Genomic DNA, 12553 nt, shown 5'->3' on the forward strand with positions numbered 1-12553 from the left:
AGAAAGCCATTGAAACAGTGAGTTGAGTTGTGTTTATTGTAGAAAACAACAACCCCCCCTACAAATGATCCAATCCAAAACACATTATATAATCTTTGAAATCTGAGTTCCTGAACATGAATTCCTTAACTACGATTCCCTTTATTGAAATGATTTTTTTAAGGAGCATTTTATTAAATGCTTATATTTCTAATTACAGGTCCATTCATCCTTCTTCTCTTTCTTTTGAACATAATGGGAAATGCAACTATTCTTTCTCCTTGTTTTATCGCTAAAAAGGTAAATAAATAAGGAAGGTGCTGTCCCACTCCTCACAGTATCAGCCAAAAACACATTTAAAAATTTTCAGCCACTTCTATTTTATGTGTGATGTTAAAAAAAAAAAAAAAAAAATGTTTTAATGGAACAAACTCAGATTTAATTCATTTTAAGAAGTGTATGTTTTAAAAATATGAGGGTCTAAGCAAAATGATGATGAATTATATATTTACAAGGATTAACTTATTTTCATGTATAGTATAGCTTTTCCGGGATGGGAAATTTCCTTTTGGCTTCATTGGATGAGAGAGATAAACATAGGTGTTTGGGTCTTTTGTGTTTTGTTTTGTGTTTTGTTTTTTGAGATCTTTGTTCCTTAGGTGAACACTTGTGTTCGAAGTATATTTACTCTTGCTACTCTCCAAGTGTGAGTGAGTAAGAAGTATATGAGGAAAAAGAAAACTAAAACATCTTCAGGAATTCAGTTTCCGGAAAAAAAGGCCGTAGCACAGTTCTTTGACAACCTTATCATGACATGTTATGTGGGCAACAGACTCCCCCACTGTGGTATGACGTGTCCCCTGTGTTGATATACGTATGTGCTCGTGCATATCACCTTTACCTACACATGTTCAAAACGAACTTTTTTTTTTTTTAATTCATTGTAACAGATGGAACATTTCTGGGCTGTGAATCACAAAAGGAGAAAGATTTTAGAGAGTATTATTGCTTTAATGTTGTTCCTTTATCAGGCCCTTATGCTCAGTAAATAAGGCAGCCATTGGATTCTCCACAGATTTATTTTCACCAAACAATTGGACTGAAAACTCCTCCAGAGTGGTAGGGACGCCCCCCGCCCCACTTCCCTACCTGCTATCCTGTTATTAGAAATGTTTTATTAATAAAATGCTTTTAACATGACCTTCCAAGATTTTTGACTCTTGTTGCATGGGTGGCACCAGAGGCAGAAACAAGGCTCCTTTTAATAACACATTTGCATAAGTTGATCTGAAAGATCCTCAAGCGATTACATGACTCCAGGGTTGGCCTGTCATCTCAGAAAAGCCTGAGGTACTCGTCCCAAAGAGATCAAAACTCAAGAATTAACTAGTCTTCATAAAACGAGAACATCTCTAGGAGCAGTAAAACAAATGATTATCATTTCTTTTTGGCGTTGGACTATGCCAAGCTAGAGAAAAACAGAGCTTTCAAACGTTGACAATCTGGTATATTGAAGTATGACCATTATTTTTTATTTTCCACATTTTTGGTCCAAAGACAGTTCTGAGTAATTGATTCCCATAATGAGCTATGGTTCGTTAGTCAATTTAATTTATAATTGAATTGGATGGATGTAACTCTGTGTAAAATTGTCTCTGAAGAATCTGTTTTGTTCGTCTGTTCAACTTCTGACAGGGATGGAAGAAAATCTAAATTATTCCTTCCTGCAAGGGGGAAAAATTCAGAGTCTCAGCCTCCCTGGTGAAATTAAGAGAAAAAAATATTTTTAATAGTTGCCATGCAAAAATATTATGGTTTCACTAAAATTTATACAAGCATGTCAATTAACACATTCATGGCGAGGTTGGTGGATTCAGGCATCTGAGTGAATGCCTGAGGCAAAGACCTTTTCTGAGTACCCAGAAGGATTTCTCATTATTAGAACGAACAGCAGGTCTCTCTGTATTTATTTTTATCAGTTATTGACAAAGATGGTCTTATTGCTACATAAATATGCCCAGAAAACAATAGCTCTAATTCTCCAGGTGTTTTGCAATCACCGCAACTTGTATTTTCTATACATTTCTGATAATGGTGTAATTTGGGGAACAATTATTAAAATAACCATGTAGAGTATTTTTTCTTAGTTTTGAAAGACTGTCAGGAAATTTTTAACTTTAACTGTTAACAACAGGCTTGCATTTTTCTCAAATTTTTTTCTCTTATTCCCCAATCCCTTCACATTTAAAACTTTTAGAACCATCTTAGTACACACTCAAAACAAAGCCATAATTATGTACAAAGAAATGTTTTGCAGTTAATGCCATCTAAGACACTCACCAAGTGCCAAAATGCATAGGATTTTGGTAAAAGGCAATCTGTTCTTTGAGGATAATGCATGCAAACTACTCTTGTGCAAAACCTGAGGCAGGAATAGTATACCGCCTAAGATTGCACCTATAGAGCTGACTTTGATACTATGCCCAGAAGTGGGTTACAGGCTGTGATTTGAATGAAGTTTAATCATTTTTAGAAGCAAAGGGCCTTTAGGGTACTCTTGTTCCATAAGACTTATTATATCTAAGAAAGACGAAGGCATAGGCTTTATTCTTCCTTGTTAACAATAGTAATACAGTAATGATCTCTAATGATGGACTGTTGTGTGAAATAGACCGACTTGGAAGAAAAGCTAGATGAAAACAGCTGTCATTTTACATAGTCAAACCCTGTTCTTATACAGACAAAGAGATCATGAATTCACATCCCATAATCTGATGGAGAAGGCATTATATCACTGTGTGTCCATTGCCATTTGTCTGAGCTTTAATCAAATCCCTTGTAAATGTTAAAAATATATATTTCAGTTAGTTACAACGATATGAATAAATAAAGTTGAATTAAGGTGGGTCAGGATATAAAGTTCAAATGTTACAGTTCCCAAGAGACACATCTTTTGCTGTTTTTCTCCATGCACATACCAATGACTGTTCTCTCTTTCCCTGACCTTCGTAGGGTTTTAACCAGTCTTTGTGTTGTTTTTTTTAATTTCTCACACAGATGAAAAAGATATTTCATTTGAAAAAAATACTGCCCAAATGAGCCATGTTTGACTTCAGCTCTCCAAGTCTAAACAAAGCAGGAATTAGCTTTATTAGGTGAACAAAATCATCAGAGATCACTTAAATTCATAATTGTTACATTCCTCCTGAAGAATTTTTCAGGAGGACTCATCTTTTATGTAATTCAGCTATGTAAAATGGATTGAAAGGTGAATCTAACAAAATATTCTAACCCACATCAATCATTCATACATAATGCACAGTTCAATGAGGGCCGACTCTGGAGCCCAGATAAGCAGTGTCAGAGTAAGTTATGTTCTAAGGCAGCAAAACCAGTTGTGATCAATCACCTAGTAACCAGCATAAGTTACATTTTTACTTTGGTCCTTCAACTCTTTTGGATGTACTTTGAAACGTATTGTTTTTATCTAAAGCAGTAGATCAATACCGGTGATCAATAAGCATTCATTCCCAACTAACAAGGACAATGGTGAGTGAATTCCTTTAGACATTTTCATAGCAAGGAAGGTTGGGTTGAATAGTAGATCATTAATATGTCAAATTTTAAGCAGGAGACCTTAAAAATTTCCTCTAGGACAACTCTCAAAGAACACCCTTGTTCTTGAAGACAACTATTCCATTGCTAGGATTTCCAGTGAAATCATCAAAACCTTGTCTATTGATAGGTCCTGCAGTTTCAGTCCACATCAAACAAACTGGAAATCATTATTTATTGATAGTTTTGGCCTTTTGTGAAATTTTGTAACGTATTTGTTGTGATGAGGTACAAGTCCTTGCAATGGCACTGATGAATATCAGAATGGAAGAAAATAATGGAGCTCTGTTGATGGGCTAACAGTTACTTCCATATGTAAAATCACAGAAGGAGGCCTGCTTACTAGTCTTCAGATCATGAGAAAGAAGGAAGATTCGGACAGAAGTGACATTAGTCAAGTTTTTCTACCTGTTCACTAGTTTGCATGCTATCTCTTCTACACAATTCCTTGAAAGAAGGGACTATGGCTTATTTTACATTGTATTTAGGAATTGCTAGTGTACTTTTTTGCACTGACAAAGATATTAAGGAAATATCCCATGGAGATAGTTCTCCAGAACCTTGTAGGTCTGACTTAAAAGCCACTGCTTGTCATTGATTGAGTGGCTTCACTTCCACAACAGCAGAGGGTTGGCCTCGATGTGAGATACATAAAAACTGAGTAGGCATCACAGGATCAGAGGGGACATAAAGTGGCCTTCAGGGAGTAAAAGGCTTCAGACTTTGAAAGTGGAGGATGACAATGTGGGAAGTAGAATGGGCAAGGAGGAAGGGACTCGCTTCTTCCAGGGCCAATGTTCTTCAAGCTCATTTTATTGAACACTGCTCAATATCAAACCCTTTGACAGTACCTCTATACATATTTTTTTTATAAATTGTATACATATGCCACTATTATCAGGTCACATTTCAAACATGACACGCAGGACAACATTTATCATGTACGACAATGAACGTAGCTGCCTTAAATATTTTAAAATTATTTTTTGTTGACTTATTGCCATATAAAATTATACTGTCCTTATTTTAATTAGTAATGTGGTTTTTGAAGAGCTCATGCTAGAAAGAGTAGATGTGTCAACTTGCGCTTATATTAGTGGCATCATTTTTGATCTGTACTTCTTACAATCTGTATTAATTGCCATCTATAATTTTGCAGCAATTTTGAAACATAAGGTGCCCACTTTGTGAGGTTAGTGTGTAACTAAAGTGAGATCAGAGACTCCATAAATCCATGTCATCAGTACGTGTAACCCACAGTAATGCATGTTGTGTGTGCTAGCACCTCCTGCCCTGGTTATCACACCACTCACTTCTGTCTCACATACACACACATCAAGGGGGGCATGTGTGTCAATTCACATAGCAAATACTTGTAAAGCTTATTTTTTACACAAATGTAAATGAACATCCCAGTATTTCCTCCTGCATACCAAAAATTCATCCTGCATAGCCCATTTTAGAGAACGCTGTGCTATCCTACAGGGGAAATACCCCGCTGTTCTATGGGCATGAAAAGATTTCACTGGACATGAACAATAGAGACACTGAATTACGCATTTATATTATAGGCTTATATTATAGAAAAAGAGAGTCATTTCTGCTTCCTCTCCCTTTAAGCAATACATAGACATTTATTTATCTATTTATTAATTCTATAAATATTTACTGGGAACAATCTGTAAGTCTGGCATGAAGTGTCTCTGTCCATATGGAATTCATGGGCTAATGGAGAATATGGAGGCAGGAAATTATAATACATTGGAATAAATACACTAATGGCAGCAAGAACAGGTGTTTTGTGCTCCAGGAGGGACACGTAAGGGATGTGTAAGGTCAGGAAAAGCTCCCTGGAGGAAGCTGAGACCTTCAAACTAAGTAGGATGGGTTCTAAGGTGAGAGAGACCAAGGCGTCTTAGAAGTAATCCCTTGAAGGCTGGTGTATGGAACGTTAAGGTAGTGGGAAATGTGACTGAAAAGATTAAAGAGAGGTTAGCTTCACCAAGGTCTTACCTATTCTATTATTAAAGTTTAACTTTATTCTGAGGGCCAAGGAAAGTATTTCAACAAGGGTTAAATATGATTAGACGAAATCAAGTGCAGAAAGTATTTACTATGATGCCTGGCACATGCTAAATACTCTGTAAGTGGCAGCTCTGATGAAATTATCAGTATCATGATCAAATCTGATTTATCAACATTATTATCAGCTTTGATATGTGCAGATCTCCTTCTATTTGCAATTTGGAGAACAGATTGCAGGGAACAAGACATTTGGTCTGAGCTCTTTGTTCTTATAAATTCTTTTCTTTACTTCTTGAGATTTGCTGAGCTCACTTAGTTCTATGCTTTCCCCCTTAAATAATTTTTTATAAAATTATAATTTTATCTATGTATTTATTTATTACTGAAATAGACTAAGTGGGAAGAGGTAAGAGGGGACCCTGGGGGAAGTAGAAATGGATTAGACTTAGAGAAATGTTATTGAAGAGTTTTCATCATAACCATGTATTTCATGTGGAAAGCATTTCACACTGGACCATTTAGGTACACGTATCTAATAAGTACTTGTTGACAGACATAGCTTTTATGTTAATTAGAGGAACCCTCTCACTCTTTAATGCATGGATTACTTACTCTTTTCCTACATGAAAATGACTATTTTCCTTCCTCTCTTCTGTGGTGTGTACATGCATGTGTGTGTGTGTGTGTGTGTGTGTGTGTGTGTGTGTATGTTTTGATGTATATGTATTTGGTAAGTTTATGTGATTGCATGGTCAATTCCTTCGGCCTGCCTTGCTGCAGCAATTAAAATGGCAACTACCTTCTATTTTAAATATTGTACTGAGCATATTTGTCTACCATTGTTGCATTAACATCAAAAGTCATATCCCATCAAGATAAATTCTTCATTGAGCACCAAAGATTAAACATTTCTTTAGATTATGTAAATATTAACAAATGTATTGTTAATAGTGTTGCTGATGATTTTGAAAATCATTTCTTTTTGTGTCATCAACATCTGCACAGAAAAATTTAGAGAGATTGCTTTTCTTTGATGTCCTCAAGCTGCCATCTTGTTAAAAGGAAGCAGCCCCAAACCTTTCTCCTGTTTGTTAGTCTCAGTTCAAAAACTGTTCAAATGAATACAGATGTGGAGTTTCATATTCTTAGTGGGGAAGATGGGCTACGGAAAATTATCTTAGAAGTAGTCAGAGGAATCCATAAAAAGTACCATTTTTAAAGAAACAGGCACTGGCTGTTAAGGGGATAAAGGACTGAATGTTGTAAAAACCTAGCTGTGTTTTAGGCATTTCATCATACAAGGAAACAGGCGGCTTAGTCCCATTTTTGGATATGCTAATACCTGCTGTGCTGAAATTAAACATTGCATGAAACAGGTATTTAGAATGCCCATCAGAAAAAAAATTAAAAACAGTAAATCTCAGGCCCATGAGGCCCAGACTAAATCTGGCAAGCAGCCTATTCTGCAAAAGACTTCCTATTTTTGAAGACAGCAAGCTTCAGCGTGGCCAGGCAACGACCAAGGACAAACATTGCAAGAGAATCTTTTCTTTTTCTTTTTTTGTGTGTGAAGGTACTGATGCCTCAATCTTTTTCTCAGCTAAAACAAAATTAATTCCCAAAGGAAAGAAACTTAATTCCCTGAGACAAGAGTGTGAAAAACTTACAAAAGGGAATAATGTGCAAGCAAGAACAGCACCTCTTTGGAAGACGTAGGGGAACACCCATGTGGAGACATCTGAAGGAAGTGGTCTGTATGTTGGGCAGACCATCTCCATCTGTTAAAGTGTGGGGTTCTGTGATTCTACCACCTTCATTGACTGAACCACACTGAACGATGGTTTTCCTCCAAATAAATAGCAAAACAAATATTAGTTTGTGATTCTGCTTAACAAGTCTGAAAATGCACGAGAGAGGCAACCATAATTTAAAGTTGGCATTAGAAAGCTAAGGTTATATAATTTGGAACAGATGATTTTTTGGTGCACATTGTCAAGTTATAGTTTATCTTTGACTTTTATGTGTATTTTCCCTTTTGGGTGCATTTTCATCCAATACTGTTTCAGATTTATATATGTAATATAACCCAGAGAATGATATACAGTATGCAATACTGGTATTGTTGGTACTATCCATTTACAATAATAAAAAGTTAAAAAGACAAAATGTAATGATAATAGTAAACAAACAAAAAAAATCAATGCTTTACCAGTTTCTCATTTCTAACTTTTCATTCTGTAACATTTCCTCTAGCGAGTATCAGTTGACTGTTTAAAACCCTTTCTCTTTGTGCCTTCACTTCAATTTTTCCTCCTTGTCATTGTATTCTTATAAAAGCTTTACTCCCCAAACATTTAATCTTGTTTTCATATTTATGATAAGCTTTGAAATGATTACTTTTTCACTTAAATACTCAATTTTTCATGTTTTCCTTGCCATTACCATTTGTTTTTTTCTCTACATCTGCAGTGTTTTTGAAGCATCATTTTTTGTGTCCATTCTTTCCTCCCCCCTTTCATTTTCTTCCTGTCTCTCCTGTCTCCCAGTTTCTACTACCTTAACTTATGTCTCTTCTCTTCACCTGATTCACTCTTCAATTATGCCTTTTCCTCTACTTTTTTCATGAGCTTCTTCTTCCTCCCCTCCCTGACTCTCGTCCTCCTTTTGTTTTCTTCCTCCATATCAGTTTATCTCTACTTCTTCTTTCTCTGATTTTTTTCCCCCTTAAAATGTATTCTATTGTAAATATTAACCTGGAAATGCTACAAATACAATGCATTATTTTCTTTGAAATACTGCGAACACAAAAAAGTAAAAGGAGATAAATAATATTATATCAGAAACAAGTGTGTTCTGCAATGTTAGAACAAGCCTTAGAATTGGACTGATCAGAACCTTTTATAAGTGCATGGATGGTGGATCACTGAACTGCAGGAGCTATTAGCTTGTCAATATGCCATTTTATCCCAGTCTCTAAATATCTAAGAATGTTACTACAATCTACCAACTACGTATTGTAAATTTACCAAATTTATTCATATGCACAGAATGTTGTGCTCTGGGAACTTGTAGGTCTTCTGCATGGGCTCCTGATGGCCTCCTGACCCTAAGCCATCATGGGCACCTATCAAAGGCAGCTGATTATTCAAATTGTGAAGTTAGCTCAGATCCAAACAGTGGATGTTGGGAATACTTGGTATCAGCCTGGCATCTAAAATCACGCCCCACTCAAAGCACTGGCAGAGGCATTGAGCAAATTGCTCAATCACAAGAGAATTACTAGATACTTTTTTTGTCTTGTTTTTCTAAATTTTAGATTGGTAGATCTACTGTATTGACTCTTTTTAAAATGTGCACTTTGTATTAGGGAGAAAGGAGTCAGAAAGTGTCCTTTCATTTCCTACAGAGCATCTAGAATATGTGTGTGAATGGAGTTTATTTTGATGACTCAAACTCAGTGTGGCCTCTGACACCACCTTAGTTTATAAACCACGATGCAAGAACTAGTGAGTAGTTTAGATTGAGGCTGGAAGGCAGAGACTACAGTTCTATCCTTATTTTTTAGCTTGGAATCTGGCACATACCTTTGGTATTTAATCTGTCAGTCAGCTTTCAGTAGGGTAGGCTTGCACTACACATGCTTGTTTCTCACTTGGCTATGTCTCTGTTCTGCTTCAAATGACTTTTTCATTCCAGAATCAGAAGTAGCAGACACCCTCTGGGAGATGCCATTCTTCTGGAAGAGAGAAAAGTACGAGAGAGAGATGAAGAAAACAGGTAAAGATTCTTAAACATTTTACTCCGAACTGGTATACCTGACATTCACTCTCATTTCATTGGCCAAAGCAAATCACATGACCAAATCTGATGCTAGGTGGGCAGAGTATACTTCTCCCAAGGAAGATGTAAGTTACATGGCAGCCAACTGGACATAGAATATTCTTACAGGAAAAGAGGAGTGCCAAACTGGCAACAACTACATGATTTCCATATGTAGTAAATGATATTGAACTGAATTATCCACACAATCAGTTGATGACCAATATATACTATGCTGAATGTATAGACACATGAAAGTTTTAAGAATTATTTTTCTTTGTTTATCTTTCTCAGCAAGATCCTCCACCAACAAGAGAAGTTGAATAACATCATCAGATAGAGTGCCTAGTACTGATTCAACAGATACATAAGTTATCATGAAATGGATAAACAATAAAGATAATATGACACCAGAAGAAAATATAGAGCTATATTTAACTTTTTTTTAAGAACCTGAGAAAGATTTTGGTGGAGTACTTAGACCAGAAATTGCTTTCTTCTGACCCACATCCAGAGGAATTTTTTAAAATCCCATTTGTTACAACTACCATGGAGGAAGGAACTGTATGATTTTATAGACTGTCTATCCTTAGAAATATGCACAAGTCTTTGCACAGCTATGAAAACATATTGCTACATCTAAATGTGGTTTAAAAAGACTCAGAATCCAAAATTCTGAACCTTCTCTGACTTCCCTGACAAGGACACTTTATAGCCCAAGTACCTCTCTTTTCTATCTCCTAGAAGAGTTTGCAAATGTGTTCTTAGATTAATCTTTCTTCTACAACAGGCCCCATAAGGGTCAGCGCCCTGACACAGGGTAGGTGCTCAGTAAGTATTTGTTAAATAAAGAAATAAATGTTGAGCATTTGCTGACAGAGAGGCTGAGAATTCTCTACAATTTGTATATTGATCTTCATAAAAGGAAATAATCGATCTGGTCTAAACTCCTGTGGACTATAGACTAGCATGTGTAATATTGGAAGAGACCAGAAGTGATACAACCAGGCAAATAAGCATAGGTTTAACTCAGCTCCTCAGTGCAAAGAAACTTTAGTTCATCCCAGGTTCATATTGTAGTTTGATTTGTATCTTAATTGTAGACTGTTGTCTATGGCCATATCTATATTTAAATTATTTAGCTTACTCCCATTGCATAAATGCAATTAGACGTTCTCCATTTTCTTTAATTTTTTTTCTGAATTAAAAAATATGTTTTCTTGTATGGCTAGGAAGTTCTAAAATGGATGGAGCTCAACTGACCTTCATCATGTGTCTAGGTGGTCAGAAAAGAAAGATCACAAGGTACATTACATCCCTCCCAGAGTCTACCTGAGCAACACCTGAGCCCCTTTGGGTGGTCCCCACCTACAGAAACATCTTGCAAACAATAAGCACTCAATAAATATTTGCTGAATTGAATGGAAAAGTGAGAGACAATTCATGGTGATCACACAGAAAGATTAACTCACACCCCGTGCTAGAAATTCCAAGACTGATCACCAGCTGAATATGTCTGAACAACTCATTAAAAACCAGGGAAAGTGCAGAAGAACATTTCTTCCCTACCCTATTACTCTATGGGAAATATAAATGAAATAGATCATTTACATAACGGCATAATGTGCCTAGATATAACAGATTATTTGCATAACTGCATAATGCCACTAATCAGGGAAAAAGCCTTAAATATTTCTGGGATATGAACATACAGAATCATATAAGGTATGCATATCAACCAATAATCAAAGCCTTCTCTTTTTTTGTAACTTGTATCCCAATAGGGAGGAAAATATTCCACAGAAGTGAATGAACCGCCCGGCATCATGAAATGAAGCAGTGGGTACTTATAAGACACTAGACTGCTCTGTCTGAGTTCAATTTCCCCAAACCAATATTATTTTCCTTCATCAGGAGCTATTGGTAGGGACTAGTACTCCTGGGAATATAAGAGCAAGGCCGTTTGAAAATAATTTTATGGTGAGTAATGAGGAAGGAAGGACAAAGCTGTTCTCCTAGGTATCAAATGCCTTAACTTTCTTGTTAACAATGATCGTGCGTGGAAGCACTAGCAGCATTAGGGAAGAAAAAAATAAGGCAGCACGATGTAGTGAGCTTTAATAATCTTTTTTTTTTTCATAACCAGGGTAGTTATGCCAGGTTATATATTTACCTAAGTGCAAAAGTTCTTAAGCTTGTACAACTCTGCTGAGTTCATTATATTTTTTAATGTATCTCAGACTCATTTGAGATCTTGATTTCCCAGTACAAACTAGAGTAACAAATATATAATTATTCTCATAAATAACTCAGCACCTTATATTTCAAACAAGTTTCCCCACAAGGCACAAGTGCCCTATATTAAATTCTTTTAAGTGTAAGTTGATTAAGGTAAAAATTAGTTGTTATTACCTTATGAACATTTTAGTTTTAGCAGCAATTCAAAGCCAGGTCTATCACAAGTAGATTTGTTGCCGCCCACAGGTATAATCATCAGGAAAATTAATAATCATGTTCAGTGTGACTATAAATCATTGTGGTTTAGGCAATTAATTTCTGTAGAAAAATGAAAGATCTCTAAGTATTATTACTGTGCAAACTACATGTTGTGAAAACCCAGATCCAACATAGTCAAATTGCAAATGCAGGGTTTCTAATTTCAGAGTGTGATAATATGGGGTCATCAGAGGCAGGGAAGCTGACTATTCTGAATAAATAATGTGGTAATTTTTAGCGGTTTATGACTGGAGTTTTCAGTGCATACAGTAGTCAGAATCTCTAAACCAGATGCAATGGAAAGAGTTGCTAATTTCTAGTCAAGGCAGAGAAAGGCACTAGAAGAAAATGAACAGGGGTTTTATTTGAAGGAATCCACCCTCATGGCTGGGCAAATACCCTGAGTGCCCTCGTACAAGGTACACTGCTTGCAGAATTACATCCACAAGAATTTATTCTGGTCTGTCTGTTCAGTGTGCAAAGTCATGTTGGGGAAACAAAGACATGTGCAAAAGAAAAAAAGAAAAGTAACATCTATTCATTTGTGAATACTTACCAGACAATCTCCTAAGCACTTATTTTCTCATTTAATTCCCACAACCACTTTATAAAGTATGTA

The 12553-nt window shown here is 36.0% G+C and overlaps 1 long non-coding RNA gene across 1 annotated transcript in view; it reads left to right on the forward strand.

The window, feature by feature from the left end:
- LOC141572386 (uncharacterized) overlaps positions 1 to 12553 on the forward strand; it is a 123982-nt gene that overhangs the window by 108551 nt on the left and 2878 nt on the right. The window contains exon 2 of the long non-coding RNA XR_012497749.1: positions 9316 to 9396. This is a non-coding gene — a long non-coding RNA (uncharacterized LOC141572386). The remainder of the gene's footprint in view (positions 1 to 9315; positions 9397 to 12553) is intronic.

This window comes from Rhinolophus sinicus, linkage group LG06 (assembly GCF_036562045.2).
Source record: "Rhinolophus sinicus isolate RSC01 linkage group LG06, ASM3656204v1, whole genome shotgun sequence".
Lineage (NCBI taxonomy): Eukaryota > Metazoa > Chordata > Mammalia > Chiroptera > Rhinolophidae > Rhinolophus > Rhinolophus sinicus.